The sequence below is a fragment of the Hemicordylus capensis genome, chromosome 3 (genome assembly GCF_027244095.1).
Source record: "Hemicordylus capensis ecotype Gifberg chromosome 3, rHemCap1.1.pri, whole genome shotgun sequence".
NCBI lineage: Eukaryota > Metazoa > Chordata > Lepidosauria > Squamata > Cordylidae > Hemicordylus > Hemicordylus capensis.
In genome coordinates, this window is record NC_069659.1 from 216309467 (window position 1) to 216333327 (window position 23861).

Genomic DNA, 23861 nt, shown 5'->3' on the forward strand with positions numbered 1-23861 from the left:
GTGGTATCGTGCATAATCACTATGAATTGGCAGGGCTAATTCTAGAGTGTACATTACTCTGGACAGGACCCATTTTGGTGTCTCTGCCACTTTGTCTCCTTCATGGCTCTGTGTGCCCCTTAGACTTCATATCAGTAATATCACCCCACCCAGCAGTCCCAGGGCCTCCTCTCCCATTCTTTAACCTCCGGAACTTCCACACCATATAAGCAATAAACATGTTTGGCATTCAAATGTTGTGCTTGCTTGCAATGTAGCCTCCATGCCTCCCCACTTTCCCTTGGTCCTTTCATCTGCCAGTTGAGGGAATCCTATAGCTCAGAATACTATGGGGTCAGTGGAACACTAACCCTCTGATTTCCCTATGGGCTGGTTCACACAATTGATCTAAAGTTAGTATGAGGGGAACCAGAAATTCCCACTGCATGTGTGCTCCCATGGAGCATGTCATGTGAACTCAGGATTTTTGCCAATCTCTGGTTGGCAATGCGCCAACCCAGCATGGATCCAACAGGAAGCCGAGACCCATAATCATGATCGGAAGTTGGCTTGATCATATGGGGCCTGTCAAGTTGGTGCATTCCCAACCAGAGATCAGTAAAACATCCTGAGTTCTCGTGACATGCTCTGAAGGAGTGTGCATGTGGCAGGAATAGCAGGTTTGCATCAACATTAGATTCATTGTGTGCATCAGCCCTAGGTGTTTTCATTTTAGAAGTGTTAGGGAGAATGGCATATGTTAGTAGTGACAAGCTGTATATACAAGATTTGGGGCAGAGGAGCATTGAGGCATGTGTCTGTTTCAGGTGACAGGTAAGTCAGTAAAAGTAATGAGGAAGTGTGTCCTGCATCTATGCCTAAACATGAATGAGTCTGGATTTTTCAACAGGTTGTATAAGTTTTACATGATTATACATGGTTGTATAAGTTTTACATGAATTAATGAAATATTTGGAATTTCCAAGCAGAATACATCTGCAAGTCTGATCTGATAAGCTTGTTTTACTTTTGGTTCAGTGTGCACAAGATTGTGCTCTGAAGCTTAAGATATGCTATGGAAGAGGCTGATTATGAGAATTAAGAGTTTAGATTTGAAAAGATATTGCATCGATATATGGTTATATTATATCCCCTGCTAATCTGGCAGAGAGGCACCTTTTTAACATGGTGATTCTCTTTACTTAGCAGGGGGAGAGTAACTGGCCCTATCCACCCCCAGCACAATACTTACCTTCAGTGACTGTTGCTGGTGTCTATTTCATGTTTCTTTTTAGACTGTGAGCCCTTTGAGGACGGGGAGCCATCTTATTTATTTATCATTTCTCTATCTAAATCCCTTTGGAAACTTTTGTTGAAAAGTGGTATATACATATTTGTTGTTGTTGTTGTTGTTATGGCATAGCAATGACAACAGCTTCAGGGTTCCACCACCTGCTTGTTATATGAGTAGATATGTCCCAGACTTCCACAGGAACACAACTTCATGTGAAGAAAACCAACAATGTATTTGTCAAGATAACTATAACATTGATCCCCAGAGCCCTTACCTACATTAGCCATCTCACAATTCCTTCCTGAGAGTTTATTTTTCCCAGACTACTCTAGGAGGGTGATGGCTCCAACCTTAACTCTGACACTCCCATCCAGAATTAATTCACATTATTTACCACACTGCTGGTGAAGAGGATTGAGGCAGAAGGACAAAATGTGATTCCATGGGGAATGAATGGTAAGTGAGCACAACAGGTGAGACTATAGAGTAAGGTTGTTCACATGACCAAACCAGGGTGGGGGAGAGCTTGAAGGAAGGCAGAAGCCTACCTGCCTCCCCCCACATAACTAGAGTCTGATCAGGGCCCACAAGAGTGGTGTGGTGGCAAGTGACACAATGATTGGAAGGTGGGGGAGGAAGGTGTTGGGATATGCCACAGCTGCAGCCTAGCTTGCTGTATAGTTTGCATGCAATCTACTATGAAGCCAGAAGGGGCACTATAGTTTCCTCTGCATTAGTTGGGCTAGCTAGGACTTTCTATTCTCCTTCCTGTTCGTGTTTTGATCCTGTTCTTTTGTGCGGGGTGGGGAGAAGAGAAGATGCCATCCTGGGGTCCCACAGGTCCCCAATCTTTGGCCCAGGTGAGGCAGTGGCACCTGGACCAGTGGCGGGTCCATCGGGTGGTGCACCACCAGGGCTGGTGCTTGGTGCAGAGCCTGGTGGTGTGGAGGGCTCTTCTGCCAGGGAAGCTTCTTCCATGGTGGGGGTGGAGGGCAGGGGCTTGATGGCTGGCAGTGCAGCCAGATTTTTCCTCCCTCGCACAGCCCATCCAATGTTCCTCTCATCACTCAGTGGGGTGTGTGGCGACACCACTCCTCTGAGCCAGGCCCTTCCCACGGCTCTCCTCCCGGAGAAGCTGATGGATGAACTCCAGACTTCACTGTCCACACCAGAGGGGTGTGCTCTGGCTGGAAGGCTGAAGGCCAGGGTTGTCAACAGGCTGGTCGAGGAGCTGGGTGCCAGGAAGGAGTGTGTTCTGCCTTGTCTCTGTGACCTGACCATCAAGGGCAATGTAATTTGCTCCAATGACTTGCCCAGGTGGAGGGATCTCCTGGTCAATAGAGTTAGGGAAGCGGAAGTCCCTAGGACCGGCAGAGACCTGGAGGGTGGTGATGGTGCACCCCCCAAGTGTGTGCAACTCACACCCAGCAGCAGTGTGGGCTGCCTGCAGCTCTCAACCCTTCTTCTTCCCGGTCTAGGAGCATGGAATCCCAGGCAGCAGCACCAATGCAACAGGCAGTTCCTCTGACTAAATCAGCCCAGTGGTTTAAGCGTCTGTGCCTTGGTGCCTTGCCTGGTTTGAAGGAAGTTTGGTCTACCAGGCCCACTGGTGCTGCGCAATGCATTGCCCAGTACTTGGAGGAGCCTGTGGAGGAAGACCCCAAGATGGACTGCGCGCACAGTTCTGGGCAACCCACCACCAAGTGTGGCCGGACTTGGTGGTGGTTGCTGCGCACCCCCTCTCCTGCCCACCAACCAGCGTTCCAAGCAAGCGGGTGTTTTCATGTGCTGGCGACGTGGTAACACCCGTTCAGTCCCAGTTGGACCCTGGCTTGGTCAAGCAGCTGGTTTTCTTCAAGGTTAACCTCTCCCTGCTGGACTACCATGAGCTGGATGTTGAGCTAGGTGAGTGATTGGTTGACCCATGGCCCCCAGAAGCAAATAGCTAATCACTGCATAAAATTGAGTGGGCAGGTGAGTGCCAAGTTAACCCTTGGATGAGATGGATGGGGTGAGGCTGGCTTACAATTGGCTCCAAACCCAATGGTCACATAACTAAATGTGGCTCAATGATGTAATTAAAAGGGGCTTAGAGAAATTCATGTTGGACAGGTCTATCAATGGCTACTAGTCTGGTGGCTGTAGGTCACCATCTCCAGCCTCAGAGGCAAGATGCCTCTAAATACCAGTTGCAGGGAAGCAACAGTGGGAGAGAGGACATGCTCTCACTTCTTGCCTGTGGGCTTCTCAGAGCCATATAATGGGCCACTTTGTGAAACAGGATGCTGGACTTGGGCCTGATCCATCCCTCGGGCCTGATCCAGTCCTTGGGCCTGATCCAGCTGGGCTGTCCTTATGTTCTTATGTGCCAGACATGTCTCACCGCTGGAAGAGGCCAGCCACAACTTTACCCAAACTGAAACTGCACTTGGAGCTAGGGTAAGGATCAGCAGCATTTCTAGGAGCATTAACTCTTCTATTAAAAATAAGGGTGGGGTTTTTTTTCCATCCTGGTATTTGTATGTGCCATTTAAAATAATAGATTTATGAATCAAACTCAAGGTTGTGCACATGATCAAGGCATTCAGAAAACAATAGCACATACTAGGAAGCTAATGTACCAGCCAAAGATGAACAACGCATTCTAAACCAGGACAAAACTTGCAGGAAGGAATGTTAACATGTGTTATTTCTGCCACCTGTACAGTTTTTGCTGCTGCTGCTGCTTCTTCTTCTTCTTCTTCTTCTTCTTCTTCTTCTTCTTCTTCTTCTTCTTCTTCTTCTTCTTTCAGAACTGCATTTACAAACATTTAGCAGAAGTTAGTGGTTCTGGTCTCTCATTGTTCTTTCTGCTTGGAAAATCTTCCAAGCAAATCTTCCTTCACCACACCTTCATTCTCATTCACTTTGCCATTATCTGTGTCTAAGAGTTGCTCCTTACATGATGGTAATTGGGTGTCTATATCAAGTACAAAAATGCAAGTATCCATTGTCCATCAGTTATGGAGGATGTATGCATGTAAAAATTGTGACTTTTCCTTTTAAAATGCATGCAAATAGGGGCTAAATCTTTTCCCACTCACTGCTCACATATATTTTAAAGAGGGACACCGCAATTTATATATGGATATGCCCTTCTTGTCTGACCCGGTATGTCAGATATATAGCTATATTTCTTTGTATCTGAATATTGGCAGCTGAGAAGAAGCAACCCCCATACTTTTTACCAACTACTTTAACGCTCTCAAAATGCCCATGAATTGGGTCAAGTAGACTTCAACCTATTGTCTTTGCTGAAAATGAAATGCGTTAATATGATTCTTTGTACTTGCTAAATTCAGTTGCTAGACCTGCCACCTACCAGCAGCCTGTCTAAGAGAGAAAACTGTCTAGGATGCATTGTTAGTTGGATTAGCTTAAAACTGGAATTGAAATTTAGTTTCTGATTTGAGAAATGCATTCCCTTTGTTTGCTTAGCTAACTTGCACTTCTAAATGGCACACTAGCTCACACAGTAATTTTCTGTTTGAATTATTCAAATGAGCGCACTGAGCACCATAATCAGGAATTCGTTTTGCTGGAGGGCCATTTTGATAACAAAGAGTCAACAAAGAGTATGGGTCAACTCCCACTTCCTCCCCTCCCCAAATGGTCTGTAGCCAAATCTCATTGCCACAGCTGCTGGGCCCCTGGGGTTGGCAGTTGAGAGACCATGCAATACTACTCAAGGGCCAGATAGGCTGAGGGACTGCCCGTTGCTTACTGTTAGCATAACTTCAACTAAAGCTATTAAAAAACAACAACCCAAGAACAATCCATGCCATTGGGAAACTGTGTCCAGACTGTAATTACTTTCATTAGTTTGTTAACAATTTAAATTTCCCATGTCCATGGTAATGACCAGGAAAAAACAGGTTTAAAAACTGGGATTATCAGAGCCCTGTCCAATACTAGTATCCCCAACCCCCACCCCCAGAAAATCGCTACTCTTCAGTTTAGTGCAATATCAGAAATGTTTTTAAAGAGGCTTTTAAATGGTTCCTGCTTATATCTATAGGTTCTTTAGTTTTTATAGTTCTCAGTTTTAGGCCTTTTATTAATATCGTTTAATTTGAAACTTTAAAAATAATAATTTAAAATGTGGTTTTAGACTGATCTTTTAACTCGTTTAACTTAACTTGTTCAACTTTATTAGTCTTTTACTTTTCATTGTATCTATTTTATTAATGTTGTGAGCTGCCCCAAGCAGGAGTGGACTGGAGGGGCAGGGTGTAAATGTTTTAAATAAATAAAATCAAATAAATATTCAAGAATCAGTAGTATCATGAAGGAGATGGCTAGTGTTAAACAAAATGGAAGGCAAGTTGCCAGGAGACACAAACATGAATGGCAACGATAGCATCAAGAATGGGATCAGCAGTTCAAAAAAAGTGTGTGGCAGTCTGTTGCAAGATTACCCAGAATAGCATACAATGTGTAGAGGCCTATTGGAGAATGATGGAATCTGACCCAGGGCTGGTGATAAAGATGACAAGGACAAATCACTTTCAGGTCTCTTTGAACATGGCATCCTTAATGGTTTGCTACTGAGTCAGGATGCTGTTCAACGTTTCCCCCACAGCTGTGCTGAAGGACCTCTTGAAAACCATATAAACTCTCTGTGCAGTTTTATATTAAATGCCTCCAGTATACTCAGTAATATATACTATTAAGGAATATAGTTCTTCAGTTCTTCACTGCTGTTAGCTCCATGACAGTGGTTCTTAAATGATACTGGCTTTTGGGAGGCTTTCCCAAGAATCTTAATATTTGCCTGTTTATTAATTCTAGTTACATTGTTTTCCTGACAGGGGTATGGGGACAATGGAGCAAGGGGACAACGACAAAGGTTTCTGGGGTGGCGCAAGGGTATGGGGAGCAGGGGGTTACCACGGTGTTTCTGAGGATGCAGAGAAAGAGGCTCCCTGTCTGTAACTGAAGGAACCATTGACTGGGGAGAGGACTCCAGAGCAGGGCTGAGTGGCCCGTTCCTGGTACTGGCCATGTTGGAAATTCTCTGTGGTAAGAGAATCCCTTTTCATTATAGCAGAGTGCACAGAGGCACAACACAGTGGTAGTTTAGTTAGGCATACGTGTATGCTGAGAGTAAAGTAACTTGGAGCCAATTCATAGTTTCAAATCAATATATAAGGCATTTATTAAGGAACTCCATTCTAAATAGGAAAGTGAGGAGTTAGGATCTCTAATCTAGCTAGCTAGCTGGATGCAGATGGATTCTGCATCTTCTCTGCACACATGGTGCAGGGAGAGGAGCTTGCCATGTTGCAAGGTAGAAGGACAGGAAGAGAAGAGAGAGAGAGAAAGGAGGAAGTCGCTGGAAGGAAGTTAGTCCCTGAGATTAGCAATCTACATATCCAAAGGGATAGTGTCAGAGCAGTAGAGAAGGGATGACCAATGTCTTGACCCTCTAGCCCTCTGACTCACTAGTCTGTCCTCCACTGTCTGAGTCAAGAGACAGCACAAAGTCCTTTAACTTCCAACAGGCCATGCCCCCTGCATCTGACATTGGCACAGCAATGCCCAATAAAGAGGGACCACCACCAGCAGGACTGTATCCCCTGGCTGCCAGAAAGCTTCCCATGCCCCTGTATCCTGCCTTTCTTCCAAAGCACTCTGGGATGCATGGCCCTTCTTGCTCTCCTCCACATTTTACTCGTGCAACACTTTAGTGACATAGATATGGCTGTACTGAGTATATTTTACCAACTGATGCATTGCAAAATTGATTGAGCACATCTATGTAGAAAGGTTGCATATTAATTAATTAATTAATTAATTATCTAGTAATTATGAGGAGAACTAATGACAACATATGCTTTTTCAAGTACAGGTGGACCTTGTTATCCGTTGGGGTACCATTCTCACCGGGTTCTGTAGATAGCGAGACTCTGGCCCACCTTTGGATGTCACATGGAACCTGAGATAAAACTGCCTCAGTTTGTCCCCATGATACATCTGAATTATTGGAACTGAGCTTGCAGGACCCAGCCACAGTTCCAATTCCTCCCTCCAGCCTCTGGATGAACTCTCGGTTTGAAGTAAGGTACACTTACCAAACCGAGGGTCCAGAGGCTGCAGAGTTAAGAGAGGAAGCTCCTCCCACTGCTTGAATTGGCTGGTACAGCTTTCCATCATGGATCAGAGGAAGCCCATGCAGCCAGTTCTGCCCCCTTTGTACTCCCAGACTACAGACAATTATCATCTAGGAGCGTGTTGGGGGGTCTTGGAGGGAAACTGCAAGTCAATTGAACTTGCAGTTAAAAGGTACATCTGAAGGCACCCATTGAGTCAATGGCAATTGCGGGGGGGGGGGGGTTCCTAGAGGCAAAAATGGCCAAGAAACAGCTTAAAATGGAGTAATAGTGTAGATAAGAGAAATAAATGGTGTAAATAAAAGATAAAGAGTGTAAATAAGAGAAATAAAATGCCATACCATGCTCCACAGGTTTCCAGCTGCCCAAAGATGCCCCCCCCCCCAACCCCCAGTTTCAGGGATGATGAGGTCCAACTGTACACTACTTTCTTGTAATTTAAATTTTAACAATTCCAAGAATATGCCTTTTGATAGTTTCCACAACCAGCCTCTACTTGGCCGAGTTTCATATAATTGATTGTTTGCACCAGGATGTGAGTGGGAATATCCATCTAAATAGGCTTACGTTTGATGATAGAGCACCTGCTTTGCATGCAGAAGACCCCAGGTTCAACCCCTGGCATCCTTAGGTTGGACTGGGAGAGTCCCCTCAATGAAACTCTGCCAGTCAGTGTAGGTCATACTTTCAGTGCAGACATACTGACCTAGATGGAACAATTATCTGAAACAGTATAAGGCAGCTTCACATGTAAGGCATAGGAAAGAAGTGGGTTGCTACATCTAGATGCACATCTCATTTACACCCACAGTTCCTGATCCAGATAGATTCCTGCATGACAATTACTTCTTCTCTGTAATGGAATGAGTAGGTTTGCAGTTAGCACAAGTACTTCTTGCACATTATGGTCACTGTACATGCAGTGTGTGCAGAATATACACAGAATTGTTGATCTGTATGCAATTTCCCCCCCCCCACACACATTATATGATTCATACTCACAATATTTTTGAGGAACCCAGTTCTCGAGCTCCTGTATTGACTTTTCTAACAAATGCATGCACAGTCATAAACACAAAAATGTGTATGTGCATGCAGACACTTGAATATGTGTGCAATGTAACATGAATATCTCTAGAATTCCATCTGTGACAACCAGGGGCGTAGCAAAATTGGAGTGGGACAAGAGACAAGATTTTTAAATGCCCCCCCCTGAAGCTCAGCTCATGAATTAAAGAAATCTTAAATGAGGCTGAATAGTGGTAACAAAAAGCACACACACACACACACACACACACACACACACACACGTGCCACAATAGAACATCATCCTAAATTATTTTTTTAAAGGTTTTGTAAATTGTGGATGATGCAAGTCATTGTACTAGAGAAAGACATATGCTGCTCTGGTAGCTCCAGGTCTTAACACTCACATCAATTTTGGAGGATGAATACAACTGAAGGAAGCCTGGGCAGGTGTGCGGCTGGGGGAGTGAGTCATGTGACTTGCCTCTGGGGGGCCCCCAAGGCAGTGGGCCCCCAGACAACTGTCTCCCCTTGCCCTATTATAGTTACACCCCTGGTGACAACCCTTAGAAAGAATGCCATTTTCCTGCCTTATGTGCCATAAAAATGAGTGGGGAAATAGGTAACATCACAACGTATTGCTGTTGGTAAGGACCAGATCATGCTGCCGTGCATACAGAAAATCTTCCGTTTACAGACTGGCCATGTCCTTACTAGAATCTGTTCAGCACTGTGCCTCATTATTTCAGGGGAGTTATTTCCTAATCATACAAGGGTGAAATCCAAACCTGACTTCTCAGGATGAAAAAGATCTCTCCAAATAAAAAGATCACCAAGATCTTCTAAGGAATTTGTTACATGTGTGGGCTGATGCTTTTCTTCTTTCACTTCTAATTGAGACAGCCTCTTTAAATTTTTAAAATTCCCCATAATTATACGTGAAATAAATAGTTCATATTCATCCTGTCACTTGAGACATTCAAAGTCATGGAGTTTTGTTGTGTTTTGTTTTTGTCTACAACTGCACAAGTGTCTTCTACAACATTATTAATGCCCAAGGTATTGTCTTCCTGAGTATATAAACAATGCAGCTTTGGATTCCACCTGATAAATCTATTTGAATCTCTTGTCAAAACAAGAGGCAAATCTAAACATTTTCATGAATCGCTCCAGCAAGGAGAATTCTTCGACATAACCACAGGCGGCTTCTAATTGCCAAGCAAGATATTGAAAGGTACAGTACTAAACTATAAACAAGAGTGATCTTTTGGGAAAACACCTTCTCAGAGCTCATGGTTTTAGTCCAGAAAGAAAAAAGAAATATATAGGCCTATACTAGTTGCAACCCACCAAACTGAATGCAAACTTGCCCCCAGCAAAGTCCTATGTCAAGTCATGAACTTGAGAACCTCTTTTGGTTTTGCAGACCTAGCCAGATAACAAAAACAAATGCTTTATCAAGGTCTGGGTAGGCCATCTTTACAGAGGATGGGTACATTGGGTGGATGGGATAAAAGATGTGCAGGTCTGGAATATACCATTTTGTGAAATGGCTGGGCATACTGAGTATATTGTGCTAAAATTGTATGTGGGTGGGCTGAATTTTGTCAAAAATTTAATTCCTCTCCACTTGCAAAACATAACCTTATCTTTTCATATATTTTTCTGATAGGTTCACAAAGTGGACAAAAGTGTTGCAGATGTCAGGTTCAAACTCCCTGCTTGAGACCTCAGACCGGGGAGTGGAAGGAGTTGCTTGTTACCCAGGTCCTCCTCCTCCCACAGGGCTATTTTCATCCAGTTGTCTCCTCTCTGGGGAGACCCAACTGTCTCCAGCCTGCTTATCCTACTCCATCTCTTCTCTTTAACCCCTTGAGTAGCCATCCCCTCCCTCCAAATGTTATGGGAATTCCTCATTTCTCACCCTTCCAAGAGCTCTGATGCAGCTGCTGCTTTGGTGCCAATAACTCTTACAGTGACCACTGTCAAATATTGAGTTTTTGAATGGAGTTCCACTCTATTTTGCACTGGCCAGACATCACTTGGAATACTGACTGACATGCTGACTACCAATGCACGTGCAGAATGACATTGCACTAGCGCAGAGCTGTTGTGCTAGCCAGATGTGCTAAGTCTGGTCTAGAATGTATGTTCCAGACAAGTGCTGAGCAACTACAAGCATGCTTGTGCCTGCACAACAGTTGCGCATCTGGGGGCGTGCCCCATTTGTTTTAAAGTGAATGTATGCAAGAGTGCTATAATGCTATAGTGCCATTTCCAAAGTCCCAGGTTTTTTGGCACACCTATGCAGACATTTTGTGCTAGCATCGCTTGTTATGGGTGCAGTTTGTTTGTATGTCAGCCTCTGTGTCCATTCTGGGCCCTGCCTTTCAAGCAGGACATTGATAGATTGGAATGAGTCCAGAGGAGAGGAATAAGGATGGTGAGGGTCTGGAAATCAAGTTCTATGAGGAATATTTGAAGGCGCTGGGTATGCTCAGCCATCTTCCAAATATCTGAAGCACTGTCACACAGAAGTAGGAGTGCCATTGTTCTTTGTTACTTCTGAGGCAGGACTAGAGCAAAGGATGTGGATTTAGGCTAGGCATTAGAAATGTTCTAACTGTAAGCAAAGTCTCAAACAATGATGACGCTCTTTCACTAGAGGCTTCCAAACAGAGGCTGGATGGCCATCCGTCAGGGATGCTGAGGAAGAATCCTGCACTGGGGAGATGGTTGGAGTAGAGGACATAAATACAGTTTCCATTCCTTCACATAATAGATATACATTTTATTAAAATACCAGTCGCCACAGTGGGAGAAAATATTCTTTCACCTCAAAACTTTGGACAAAACATCCCATTGTAGTTCTTGGTAAAAAAAGAAAAAAAAGAAGGATAAACAGAATTCATTGCATTGAAAGAACTTCTGCAGTTCTGTTTTGTTCCTTGGATTTAATTGTTATACCTGCAGACAGAAGTTAAATCTTCTGCATGGTGTATAAACTTTGTAGAGTGAGGAATTCACTTTAAATTGCTTTTCTATTGGATCTAATTTTCATTCTCACTGATGGGGAAAGTATTTTTTGTTATGAATGAATGGTGATGTATTTTAGTGGCTTCACATTTAAAATATAAGAACCATCATAGAAACCCATTATTTCCCCCCATAGAATCACAGGATATGTTTTCTAAATACTTATTTTTCCCTCGGCCATTCTGAGTCCATTCTGACAATATGACAGTGGATAACCCCTACAAGAAAAATCCTCATGAATTGTATATTCATTTGAATAATATAATTTTAGCTTGACTAACTCATGCATGATCACCTCCTCCTGAAATATTGCAATGTTTTTATTTTCCTGTTCATAGGAGCCATGATCACACATGAGTCATAAGAACATAAGAACAGCACTGATGGATCAGGCACAAGGCCCTACTAGTCCAGCATTCTGTTTCACACTGTGGCCCACCAGATAGGGATGTGCACAAAACCGGTTTGCCCGATTTGGTTTGAATTTGAACCAGGTTCGAACCAGAAGGAGGAGGTTTGGTTTTGGTTTTGCTTGAACCTCCCTTGGGTTCGGTTTGTATTTGAACCGTTTCAAACCATTTTGAACTGGTTCAAACCTCCAAAAGTGGCTGGCACCCATGGGTACCTACCATCCAAACCTCAAAGCAATCGGACTTTCGTACGATTTTCTATGAATTTTGGGGGGGAATAATTATTTTTCTCTCATAGAGTATAATGGGACTTGAACCAGCCCATTATTCCCTATTGTGTAGCACAAGCACCCAAACCCCAAAGCAATCAGACACTCCTACAATTTTTTATGAATATTTGAAATATTTAAAGTTGCTAAGTTCTGTGAGGCAGCTAAGAAGGCTAGACAACAGATGGTAAATCAGATTATGCTAATGGGAAATTGCTGATTAGGATGAGTCCATGTTCCTGATTATATTATGTATATATTATTACTATATTACGTGTATTATTATGTATGTAAATTTTGGTCTATGACCGTAAATAAACATGACTACGACTACTGAGCACCCAGGGGCACAAAAGTGGGGTGTATGGTAGGCACTCAGGGGTTCCTACCACCCACAAAACCCCAAGGCAATCAGACACTCCTCTGATTATTGGTGAATTTTAAAAGTATTTTGGAATTCCTCATAGGGAATAATGAGGATTGCAACAAATGTATAGCTTCACGTCGGGGGGAAAGGGGTGTCCTAGAGCAGAGTGTGGTGGGTGGTAGTGCCCAAGGGGGGCAAGGAAACTATCAGAATTATTTGAAAGGAATTGGGCAAAGGGCTGATTTTTAAGTGATTTTTGAAGTTTATGTGTCTTTAAGGTTAGCAAAAGAGACTGGATTTATGGTTTGTCATTGAAAATCTAATATGCTACCAAAGAATCTACACTTGGAACACCTCAGAAACCTCAAAACCCAGTATCCCATGGGTTAGCAACCCATGGGGGTGGTTGGCACCCTTGCTCTGGGCCACCCTAGCACCCCCCAAATGCAGTTATGGGGCTGCTGAAACCACCATTCTTCCCTATGGAGAAAAACCTTAAAGCCACTTGTGGGATGCTGGGGTGGCCCAGAGTGAGTGGTGGTCTAGTGCACAGAGGGTGCCAACTACCCGCATGTACCTTTTTCAGCTCTACAATGTCCTTCTTAAGATATGGTGACCAGAACTGTATGCAGTATTCAAAATGTAGGCCATACCATGTATAAGGCATTATAATAATAGCAGTTATATTTTCAATCCCCTTCCTAATGATCCCTAGCATGGAATTTGCCTTTTTCACAGCTGCAGCACACTGTCGACACTTTCAATGAGCTGTCCACCATGACCCCAAGATCTCTTTCCTGGTCAGTCACCGACAGATCAGATCCCATCCGTGTATATGTGAAGTTGGGGCTTTTTGCCTCAGTATGTATCACTTTACATTTGCTTCCATTGAACTGCATTGGCCATTTTGTTGCCCACTCACCCAATTTGGAGAAATCTTTTTAGAATTCCTCACAATCTGTTGTGGATTTCACTACCCTAAATAGTTTAGTGTCATCTACAAATGTGGCCACTTCACTGGTTCTAGATTATTTATGAACATGTTAAAGTGCACTGGTAGCAGTACTAATCCCTGGGGACCCTCCATTGTGAAAACTGTCCATTTATTCTTACCCTCTGTTTCCTGTCCTTCAACCAGTTACCAATCCACATATGAACCTGATCCCTTATCCCATGACTGCTAAGTTTACTCAAGAGCCATTGTTGGGGAACTTTGTCAAAAGCTTTTTGGAAGTCCAGGTATATACCTAAGAGTATATATACCAAGTATATACCTAAGGTATATATCTAAGAGAGCGCCTTCTTTTACATGATTCCCACCACACGTTAAGGTTATCTGAGGAGGTCCGTCCCCAGTTGCCACCAGTTCGTCTGGTGGCGACGCAGAGACAGGCCTTCTCTGTAGCTGCTCTTGGGCTATGGAATGCACTCCCAGCAGAAATTCGTAATCTGAGATCATTGCTGTCCTTCAAGAGAGCCCTTAAAACGTACTTATTTGGCCTGGCCTTCCAGAGTTTTAAATGATTAATTGTTTTAAACTGTTTTAAACTGTTGCCCTGATTTTCAGGGCTTTTAGCTGTTTTATTGGTTTTATTGTGTTTTAATAGTTTGATTTTAATTGTTAATTTGTTTTAATTGTTTTTATCATCTTGTGAACCGCCCTGAGCCATTTTGGAAGGGCGGTATATAAATCTAATAAATAAATAAATAAATAAATAAATAAATAAATAAATAATATACTATGTCAACCAGATCACCTTTATCTACATGCCTGTTGACACTCTCAAAGTAGAGATGTGCACCAAACCAAACTGGTGGGGGGTGGTTCGAAGGTGGGGAGGGATATACCTTTGGGGCGGGGGAAGTTGCCCTTACCTCTCCCACCATGTTTCCCCACCAGCGCTCCATTTAAAAAGTCTCCATCGGGGCGGCAGCGTTCTTCCCTGACGCCCCAGTGTCCTCCTCCGCTAGAAGTAAAAGAAGTACCTGGCATGCGTTTACCCCTCAACAAAGTTTATATTATCACTTTGCAAAAAAACTATCCAAGTGGTTTACATAATACAAGGTATGAGGAACCTCTACATTCAGAGGCACTCTCCCTCTGAACTCCAGCTATTGAGCACAAGCAACATATTAACTTCCTGCTTGTCTGGTCTGCTTCCTGTAGGCATCAGTTGGGCCTGTGTTGAAAACTAGATGGACTGTTAATCTGATCAAGCAGGAGAAGTTGACCTTGTTTCTAGATGTAAAAATACTCCTTAGAACCACAGAGTTGGAAGAGGCCTTGTAGACCTGTCCAACCTGCTGTTTGATGCAGGAGATGCAGAACTTGAGCTTATACCCAATGGATGGCTGTCCAGCCTCTGCTTGAAGAACTCCAGAGAGGGAGAGTTCGAAACACTCACACCCACCATAACTGGCTCTATTATCAAAGAAAGTTTCTCCTAATGTCCAGTGGAAATCGGTTTGCCTGTAACTTAAGTCCATTAGATCTGTTTCCCTCTGAAGCAATAGAGAACAAGTCCTTGTCCTTTTTCATGTGACAGGCCTTCAGTATTTGAAGAGCGTTATGTTCCCTCTCAGTCTTCTTTTGTCCCAACTAAACATACCCAGCTCCTTCCAACTTGCCCCATAGGACTTGTTTTCCAGACCCCTGGTCATATTCATTGCTCTCCTGTAGGGATGTGTGAGTTGGCTTGCTTTGAGCCAGGCTCAACATTGAGCTGGCCTGGTCCAAGTGGTCCAAGGTCGAACTGGACCGGCCCCTCAAAAGGGGGGGGGGTGCCAGTCCAAGTTCAAACCAGTCAGCCCCCAGTTTGTGGACCAGTTCAGGTATACTTGTAAAGGGGAATTCTTGATTATTCCACTTTATAAGTAAGGGAGCATCCCTAAATTTAATGGTAAAGGTGTGGGCAGGGGCAGGGATTGAGAGCAAAAGCAGCCTCCATTGGCCTCCATACCTTTAGCAGAAGCAGCGGAGGCGTCAAAGAAGCAGCAAAGAAGTGGCGGAGATGACAATGGGTGATGGGGGGGATGTCCTCCAAGAGGCTCTGGTTCGAGCCTCTGCACATGCACAGAGGCCATTTTCATGACCCCAGCACATGTGGCCATTTGCAGTACCACACAAATAGTGTGGTGATGCAAATGGCCTCTGCACGTGCGCAGAGATCCAAACCGGTGCACCGAGGTCCAAACCAGCTGCCATTTGGGAATTTAGTGGGGAGCACCAGCTACCGCCCCCCATGTCTTTACGCCACTTCTTCGGTGCCTCCACTAAAGGTATGGAGGCCCAACAGAGGTGGCTTTTTCTCTCAAACACCGCCCACACCTTTACCATTGCATTTAGGGATGCCCCCTTACTTGTAAAGGGAAATTCTTAGGAATTCCCCTTTACAAGTTGACCCAAGTTGACCTGCGAACTGGTTCAGCTGGGTTCGATGGCCAAAGCAGACCAGATCTGGTTCGGTCAAGCCCAAAGCTAGACTGGGCCAAGTTGGCTCAAATCTGGTCCGGATGCGAGCCAAGCCATCCAAATGGCCAGCTCACATACCCCTCCCCTCCTGTGAATCCATTCTAATTTGTCGACATTCTTTTTATAGTGCAGCACCCAGAACTGGCCACCTTCAATTGGGGAGTATCACTATAACATTACAACATTTGGGGGAAAGTCCGAAGCCTGCTAGCAATCTTGAAATATAACTGGTAAAAAAAAAAAAACCCCAAAAGACCCTGTACTAGTGCCTTAACTTTAGAATAATTGAACAATATAATATAGTGGGTGGTAGAGGGAAATTAAGCACTCAGCTCTCATGTTTCTCTTTCTGAGCTTGTAATGTAATTAGTGTATGTAACACTTTGCTGGTAACAGAAACAATAATTGGACTCCAACATTCTAATTAGTACCATTCTTTTCTCCATGCCACCTACAGAGCTACAACTGTACTCTGGGTCCTTTCGTGTACTCTGGGCCTGATCCAACTCCCACTGAAAGCAGTAGAAGACATATCACGCTTCAACTGTGCCAACATGTCAAGATGTCTCTTGGCGATTCTTCATTAAAGGATGAAGGTGTGAGCAGACTATTCCTCTCTGCACTTCTGTATTAGTTAAGGAAAGGAGTAGCTTCATATGGCACCAACCCACTTCTGTCATTTACTGGGCTGGATAGAGTTTCTTCTTCAAGAAAAAAGTGTGTGTGTGTGTGTGTGTGTGTGTGTGTGTGTGTGTGTGTGTGTGTGTAAATTGGGCATCTGCATGGGTTGGGTGCCCATGTGAAGTATTCACTTGACTTGTGATGTTATCTGGAAGGAGAGGGGCCTGCCTGCTCTTTAGTGCAGATCTGGGCACACCCCTCTCTTCTCCACTGCAGTGATGATGTTACATGTAATGAAGGCACAGCATAGAAGCATGGTTCCACTGGTGGTTAAATAGTGCAAACCCCTTCCCTCTTTTTGAGGGAGGATAATCACATACAGGGGCACCTGGACAATTAAGCATTTCTGTGAACTCACAAAGTCTCTAAAACAAATGGGTTCAATGAACTTACATTGTGGTTTCAATGAATCTGACTGGGGAGCCAGAAGATAATGAATACTCGCCTGAGTTCAGTGTGAATTATGCAACTTTTCAGCAGGCATCTGTGGAATAAAAAGAAAAATAAATTACTTCAGTAAACTTTTTTTAAAAGCACATTTTTGTAGAGCAATTACGTGAGAGCACAAAACTTCATCAATCCTGATAATGACCTAGAGCACTATGGGAATTGTAACTCAAAAGGAAAACACCACCCATTTAAACCAAAACAACTTATAACATGAAAATTGATTTTTCAAAAGGGAATATGGAATAGTCACCAAATAATCTAGACTCTTTGAAAGAAAGAAGGACTCTTATGACATGAAAACGGATTTTTCAAAAGGGAATATGGAATAGTCATCAAATAATCTAGAATCTCTGAATGAAAGGAGGACTCTTGTTTTTTGTTTTGTTTTTTGGGGAGTGGGGGATGTCACTGCATCCTTAATTATCCCTGATTATTGAACTATCAGGAAGTTCCTGGCCAGCATGATCTAAGCACTGATCATGTCCTAACTTGGTCTCTAATCACCCCATTCTTTAGCCCCTCCCCTTTGCTGCCTAACTAGCTTGTATATTTAGGTCTTGTTTGCTTAGTCGTATCACATGATAGTTTAACTCCCTTGACCACATTTAAGAGCTATAACCCGTTTTTTGTCTTCCTGATCAGCCTCACATTCTTAGCTGCTCTGACTATTCCTAACCAGCTAGCCTATATTGCTCAGTGCTTCTATAGATTGAGTGACTATTATTACAAACCAGGGATGGCCCATGTCTATATTTGCAGGGGAGTCACTATATTCTCCCGAAACTAGTCTGGGATCTGGAATAGCCCAGTCATTCCATAGATGGCCAGGCTTCATAACAGAGTTAGCATTAGGGATGTGTGAAACGTTTCGGGTACAGAACGATCTGTACTCATATCTTCCTGTTTGGGGTGATATTTGCACAAAACAAATCACCCCTCTGAAAGTCCCAAAAGAAGTGGCAAGGGGGGGGGAGTTCAAGGAGGGATTTTCAATTAGACTTAAAGAGGCAGCAGCCACCATTCTGCCTTTCTGTCTCGTGGGAGAAGCCTGGGAATGGATTATATCTGCTCCATTGCTTGTTTTTTGTTCCTGAGAAGATAATTCTTTTTTCACCCCTTCCTGTTGTTGAGAGAATCACTGCCTGCCTATGCCTGCTGAGTCTGTGCCAGCCTGCCCCTGTGGCCACTGGCCACCTGTCCGTCCACCCCTTCTCCCAGATTTTCCAGGCTTTTGCCCCAGCCACCCCCCCCCCCCCAAATCAGAAGACTGAAGGAAAAGAAGACTGAAGAAGAAAGAGTAGACTCAGAGACCAGACCACAGAAGTGGACAATTGGACACACAACATGGGTGAAGTCCTAGACTGAGTGAGTGTACCCATTTTAACACACACACACCTGGAATTTTGTATTCTTTGGATTTTTTTCCTGTTTGGAGGGAAGTTTTGTGTTGCAATTGAATTTAAAAAGTTGTGTGTTGTTTAGTTTAGAAGTTTAAACAGGGGTTCTGTGGGAGGGATCGCCATTAGCTAGTACTGGTAGGTGGTTAGAAGGGTAGCATAGCCTCGTGGTTTTAAAAATCAATTCTGTCTTTTTTTTCTCCCATTCCAAAGTTGCTGGGTTTTTTGGCATTTTTAAAAACCAGAAGCCTGTCCTCCAGCCCTCTGTGCCCATAATATATCAGTATTTATTCTCTGCCCAGCAGCCTACAGGCTCTGAGTGGGCAGGAAGGTACCGACTCTAGCCTCCTCCCTGCGCCCATGTACCCCACCCCCACCCCCAACTGCAGCATTCCAAGGCCATGGCAAAAATTAACCCTAAGCCCACTAACCCTTTCGCAGAGTGCACACCCGCACAGGTATACTATGCTTCCCCCCACATAATCTCAACTCTAGCAGTATATATATTATGCAATTCAAGTGCCTTGGATGGTCTGTTGTTGTGCCTGTATTTGGGGGACCTCATGGATGGGCACAGGAGAGGATCTCTCCCTCCCTCTCCTTCTCCCTGTCTCCCTCTCCCTCTCTCTGGACTTCTTTGTAATGAAGATTGGGTGATATTGTGACTTCCAGCATCATCATCATTTTTATTCTGACTAGATTGCTTGCTTCTACAATAGGTTGTGCTGGTGCTACAGGCCCGATCTGTTGCAGAAATGTCAAAAAAAAAAAAAAGTGCCAAAAAATTGCGTGCCATTGTTGTCATCATCACTCTTCTACTTGTGTGTAGGTGAGGGGGGGGGGAAACCTCACTGTTCCACTTGCAGAATGTTGCTTTGCACCCTTCCTTACTTAACCCACTTTTATGCCAGGGTGCCACAGATGTCGCTGTGTCTGTTGCTTGTGGATGAAAAATGCTTGTGGGGGGGAGGGCAGGGCACATCTGATGCTGTTGTTGGCCCTAGTCTGCTGCCCTAGTCTGCTGCATCTGTGACATCACACTTGCTTGCTTGTTGCTGGCTGCTGCGGTTACCCTGCATTAGGTTGGGGGGGCATGGGGCAGTGCATTTCATTGTTGTTGTTTCACACTGTTGTGTGTAGATCAATTGCATTTCTGTGTGGGGTGGGGTGGTGGGACACTGTGGATGTGCATGACCTTTGGAAACCTTGTCCTTTGCAAAGCTCTGCTGTTGTTGATGATGTGTGCTGCATCCAGCCTATTGGACAATGGGAACAGACAGTGCCCATTTCTGCCTGTGGGTGCCTCCTAGGAGTGCCACAGTAGGTTGGGTGGTAGTGCCCTAATGGGTGCCTGCTACCATCAAGATTCCAAAGGAATTGGGCAAAGCGTTGATTTTTAAAGAATTTCTGAAGTTTGCATGACTTTGGGGCAGATTCGGTGCAGAAAAGGGGCTTCAGGGGCAGAAGAGTGGGTTGTGTGGTAGTGCCCCAATGGGTGCCTGCTACCAGATTCCAAAGGTATTGGGCAAATAGATGATTTTTAAAGAATTTCTGAAGTTTCCATGTCTTTGGGGCAGATTTGGGGCAGAAAAGGGGCTTCGGGGGCAGAAGAGTGGGGTGGGTGATAGTGCCCCAGTGCAAGTTGCCCATCTGCAATCACCTATATGCAAGTCTCGAGAGTGCCTGCTACCATCCAGATTAGATTAGGCAAAGGGGTGATTTTTAAAGAATTTGTGAAGTTTGAGCATCTTTATGCTTCCCCCCCATAGGGAATAATGGGGATTTCAGCAGCCCCATAACTACACTTGGGGGGCACCGGGGTGGCCTAGAGCGAGTGGTGGCATAGTGAACATAGGGTGCCAACCAACCCCATACCCACAAGCCCATGGGGTACTGGGTTTTGTTGTTTCTGAGGTGTTCTGAGAGTAGATTATCTGGTAGTAAATGAGAGTGGATTCATTGTTTGTCATTGAAAATGAATCCACTCTCATTTGCTACCACAGAATCTGCTCTTAGAACACCTCAGAAACAACTGCCCCAAAGACATGCCAACTTCGAAACTCCTTTAAAAATATGGGTGGTAACTTCCTTGCACCCATTGGGCACTACCACCCACCACACCCCAATCTGGGCCACCCCAGTGCCCCCCATGTGGAGCTATAAGGTTGTTGAAATCCCCATTATTCCCTATGTGAAAAATCTTAAAGACTCATAAACTTCAAAAATTCTTTAAACATCACCCCTTTGCCCAATTTATTTAAAATTTGGGTGGTAGCTTCCACCCATTGGGCACTACCCCCCCCCCCACTTTTGGCTGCAGGATCCTTTTTTAAAATCCAAATCAATTCAGATTTGGATTCAGAAAATTTGGGTACAAATAGAATCTGGGGTGATTTGGGGGGTGGGTTCAGATTTGGACCCAAAACAAATCGGGGGTGTTTCAATTTGGGAACTGACAAAGAATTGCTTTCTGAAAGATTCCTTTGAGAGGCAGATTAACAGGATATGGAACTATATCCATATTCCTGCCTGCAAGTCATCAACTGACCATCCCTCTTATAAACAATTTACAACCTGATCTTGTGCAGAAGTAAGTTTCAGTGTGTTAATAAAACTTCATCCCAAGGAAGTGTGGACTAGGGATGTGTCCACTTGGGATGTGCACAGAACTGTGGCGTGGAGTCTCAAAGGCAGCGGGGATGATGCTTTAAGAGTGGGACAGGATGCACACTCCTCCCACCACTTTCCCCCCGCCAGTGTCCATTTACTTGCAAGCCCATCAGGGTGGCAGCATAACTCCCTGCTACCCCGTTGCCCCCATTGTTTGAATATGATTGGAAGTCTCCAGCATGCCTATGCACATTGGCATGTGTGCAGGTGCACGCATGATGTGTGTGTGCCCTTGCCGGTGCCAAAGGAGCATTGGAGACTTCGGGTCATATCCGCACAATGGTGGCAACAGGGCGGCAGGGAGGTATGCTGCTGCCCCAATGGGCTTGCAAGTAAACAGACGCCAGTGGGGGGGAAGTGGCAGGAGGGGTAAGTGCAGCCACCCCCGCTCTTGAAGTTAGGCACCACCACCCACTGTCAAACCGGTTCGAAGGCCCATAAATGGCCTCCAAACCGGTTCTGTGCACATCCCTACTGTCCACAGTTGCTCCCATGTCCTAGGTATGCACACCAAAGGTATTTATCGGTTATCTAAAAATGCAAATGCCCTTGCTTAAAAGAACAAAAGAAAGGAAGATACAGCAAATGCTCTAAAATGGACAGCTTTTTCGAAATGTAAGAGAACTAAATCTGCAATTCTAAACAAGCTTACTAGAGAGTAAGCCCCACTAAACTTAGTGACTTCTGAGTAAATGTGGATAAAGTTGCTCTTGCCATATCTTATTAAACTCTAAAATAGTGCCAGGTAACTTTGCCTGACCAGGGCTGGAAGCACACATAAGCCCTAAACAAAACAGAGAGGATAACCAGCACATAGAGCAGGAGTTCCCAACCTGCATTCCTCCATATGTTGCTGAACTACAACTCCCAGCATCCCCACAATTTATTGTGGCTGGGGGTTCTTGAAGTTGTACAGCAGTATCTGGAGGAAACCAGGTTGGGAACCACTGACATAGAGGAAGGGGCAGGACTGCACCTGTTGGATCCACTCCCAATCTCCATGCATTGTATGGATCTTCTTCATAGAGCATATTTTATGCCCACATTTTTAAAAAACATCTGGACAAGATTCTAGTTGCACATGTAAATGGATAAGTACATTATATGCATTTCTCCTGCAATTAGCAGATGAAGTAATGGAGATCGCAATCTTCTCAGGATTTTACCATCTCATGCCATTTAGAAAAGAGCTTCTGACTAAATGGATTATTTTCTCTTCAAATAAAGGGATTCTTTTAAAAAAAATGCATGCATCTAAAATCCAGGATAATGAAATAATAGACAGCATTAAGATAATGCCAAGGAAATGAGAAGAATTAAGGGATATTTATTATGCACCCTAGGCAGTTACTTTTTATTATTTAACTTGGCCTTATCAGAGTTACCCAAAATAAACAGGGTACTCTGATTTTTGTTCACAATTAATCCTTCTTAAATAACAACAAGGAGATAGAATAATCCACTTGGCAGAAACCCACAGTCCTCATTTGTTTGCTCATAGCCAATAGAAATTAACACATCTTTTATCTTTTGCCTTATTCCTTTTGTGCCAAGTGCAGGAAAGAAACCCTGCTTGACATCTTCCACACATAAGCCTTCCAGATCTTCCAGCCCTCTTACAAAGCCCAGATGGAAGTGCAAAAGAAACATATTCCTATGGTTGTCATTCAAAATACTTCCTATTAACAGGAGTTACACGGATTTTGTTTAAAGTCATGAGCTCATTGTGATCCTTGATTCCTGAAGATCTATTAGATCCCTTATACAGAATCAAAAGCTTTTTGTCCATTTAGCCCATTTTTATCTACTGTGGCTTGTAGTCGCTCTCCAAAGTTTTATTCTAGAATTTTGTACATGCAACATATGTGATCCACCACTATGGTTCTTTGCTTGCCCACAACACCCTTCTCTTGCATCTGTCCTCCCTGCATCCAGTCCACTGGTGGATTTTCAAAACCTCAGTGGTACTTTTGTGACCCATCCACAAGACTTAAACTATCATCTTGGAATCAGTGGCTTATTATTGTGTTCCAGTTTACAGTAGACCACATGGTATTAGAATCAGAATGTTTTTATTATATGGTCATTGGACTTAGCAGAGGGGAAGCAGCATACAATTGTTACCACAAAATTTATCCAGACTAATTCAGAATACAGTTTCTACCATCAATATCTAAATCTCTCAGCTGCATAAAGAAGAGGGGGAAAGCACATGGTATGTATCTGTGATTCTAATTAGAGCTGATCCAGAAATTCTAGAACAGTAGTTCTTAATATGGGGTCCACCAGATGTTGCTGAACTACAACTCCCAGCATCCCCAGCCACAATAAATTGTGGTTGGGGATCAGGGGCGTAGCAAGGTTGGAGTGGGCCCAGAGACAAGATTTTAAAATGCCCCTACCCCTCACTGAAGCTCAGCTCATGAAGTAAAGAAATTTTAAATGAGGTGAGGCTCAAAAGTTGTAACAAAAAGCAGTGTGTGTGTGTGTGTGTGTGTGTGTATCCTCTATGTGCCACAATAGAACATCATCCTAAATTATTTTTTAAAAGGTTTTGTAAATTGTGGATGATGCAAGTCATTTAATGGTACGAGAGAAAGACATGCTGTTCTGGTAGCTCCAGGTCTTAACACTCACATCAATTTCGGAGGATGAATA

At 43.9% G+C, this 23861-nt stretch overlaps 1 long non-coding RNA gene across 1 annotated transcript; it reads left to right on the forward strand.

Moving 5' to 3' along the window:
- Nucleotides 1–2048: 2048 nt before the first annotated feature.
- Nucleotides 2049–23495, forward strand: LOC128352454 (uncharacterized). Its single transcript, XR_008320421.1, has 4 exons — nt 2049–2133; nt 3646–3712; nt 16463–16601; nt 22763–23495. It is a non-coding gene; the product is annotated as an uncharacterized LOC128352454 (long non-coding RNA).
- The last annotated feature ends 366 nt before the right edge of the window (nt 23496–23861 follow it).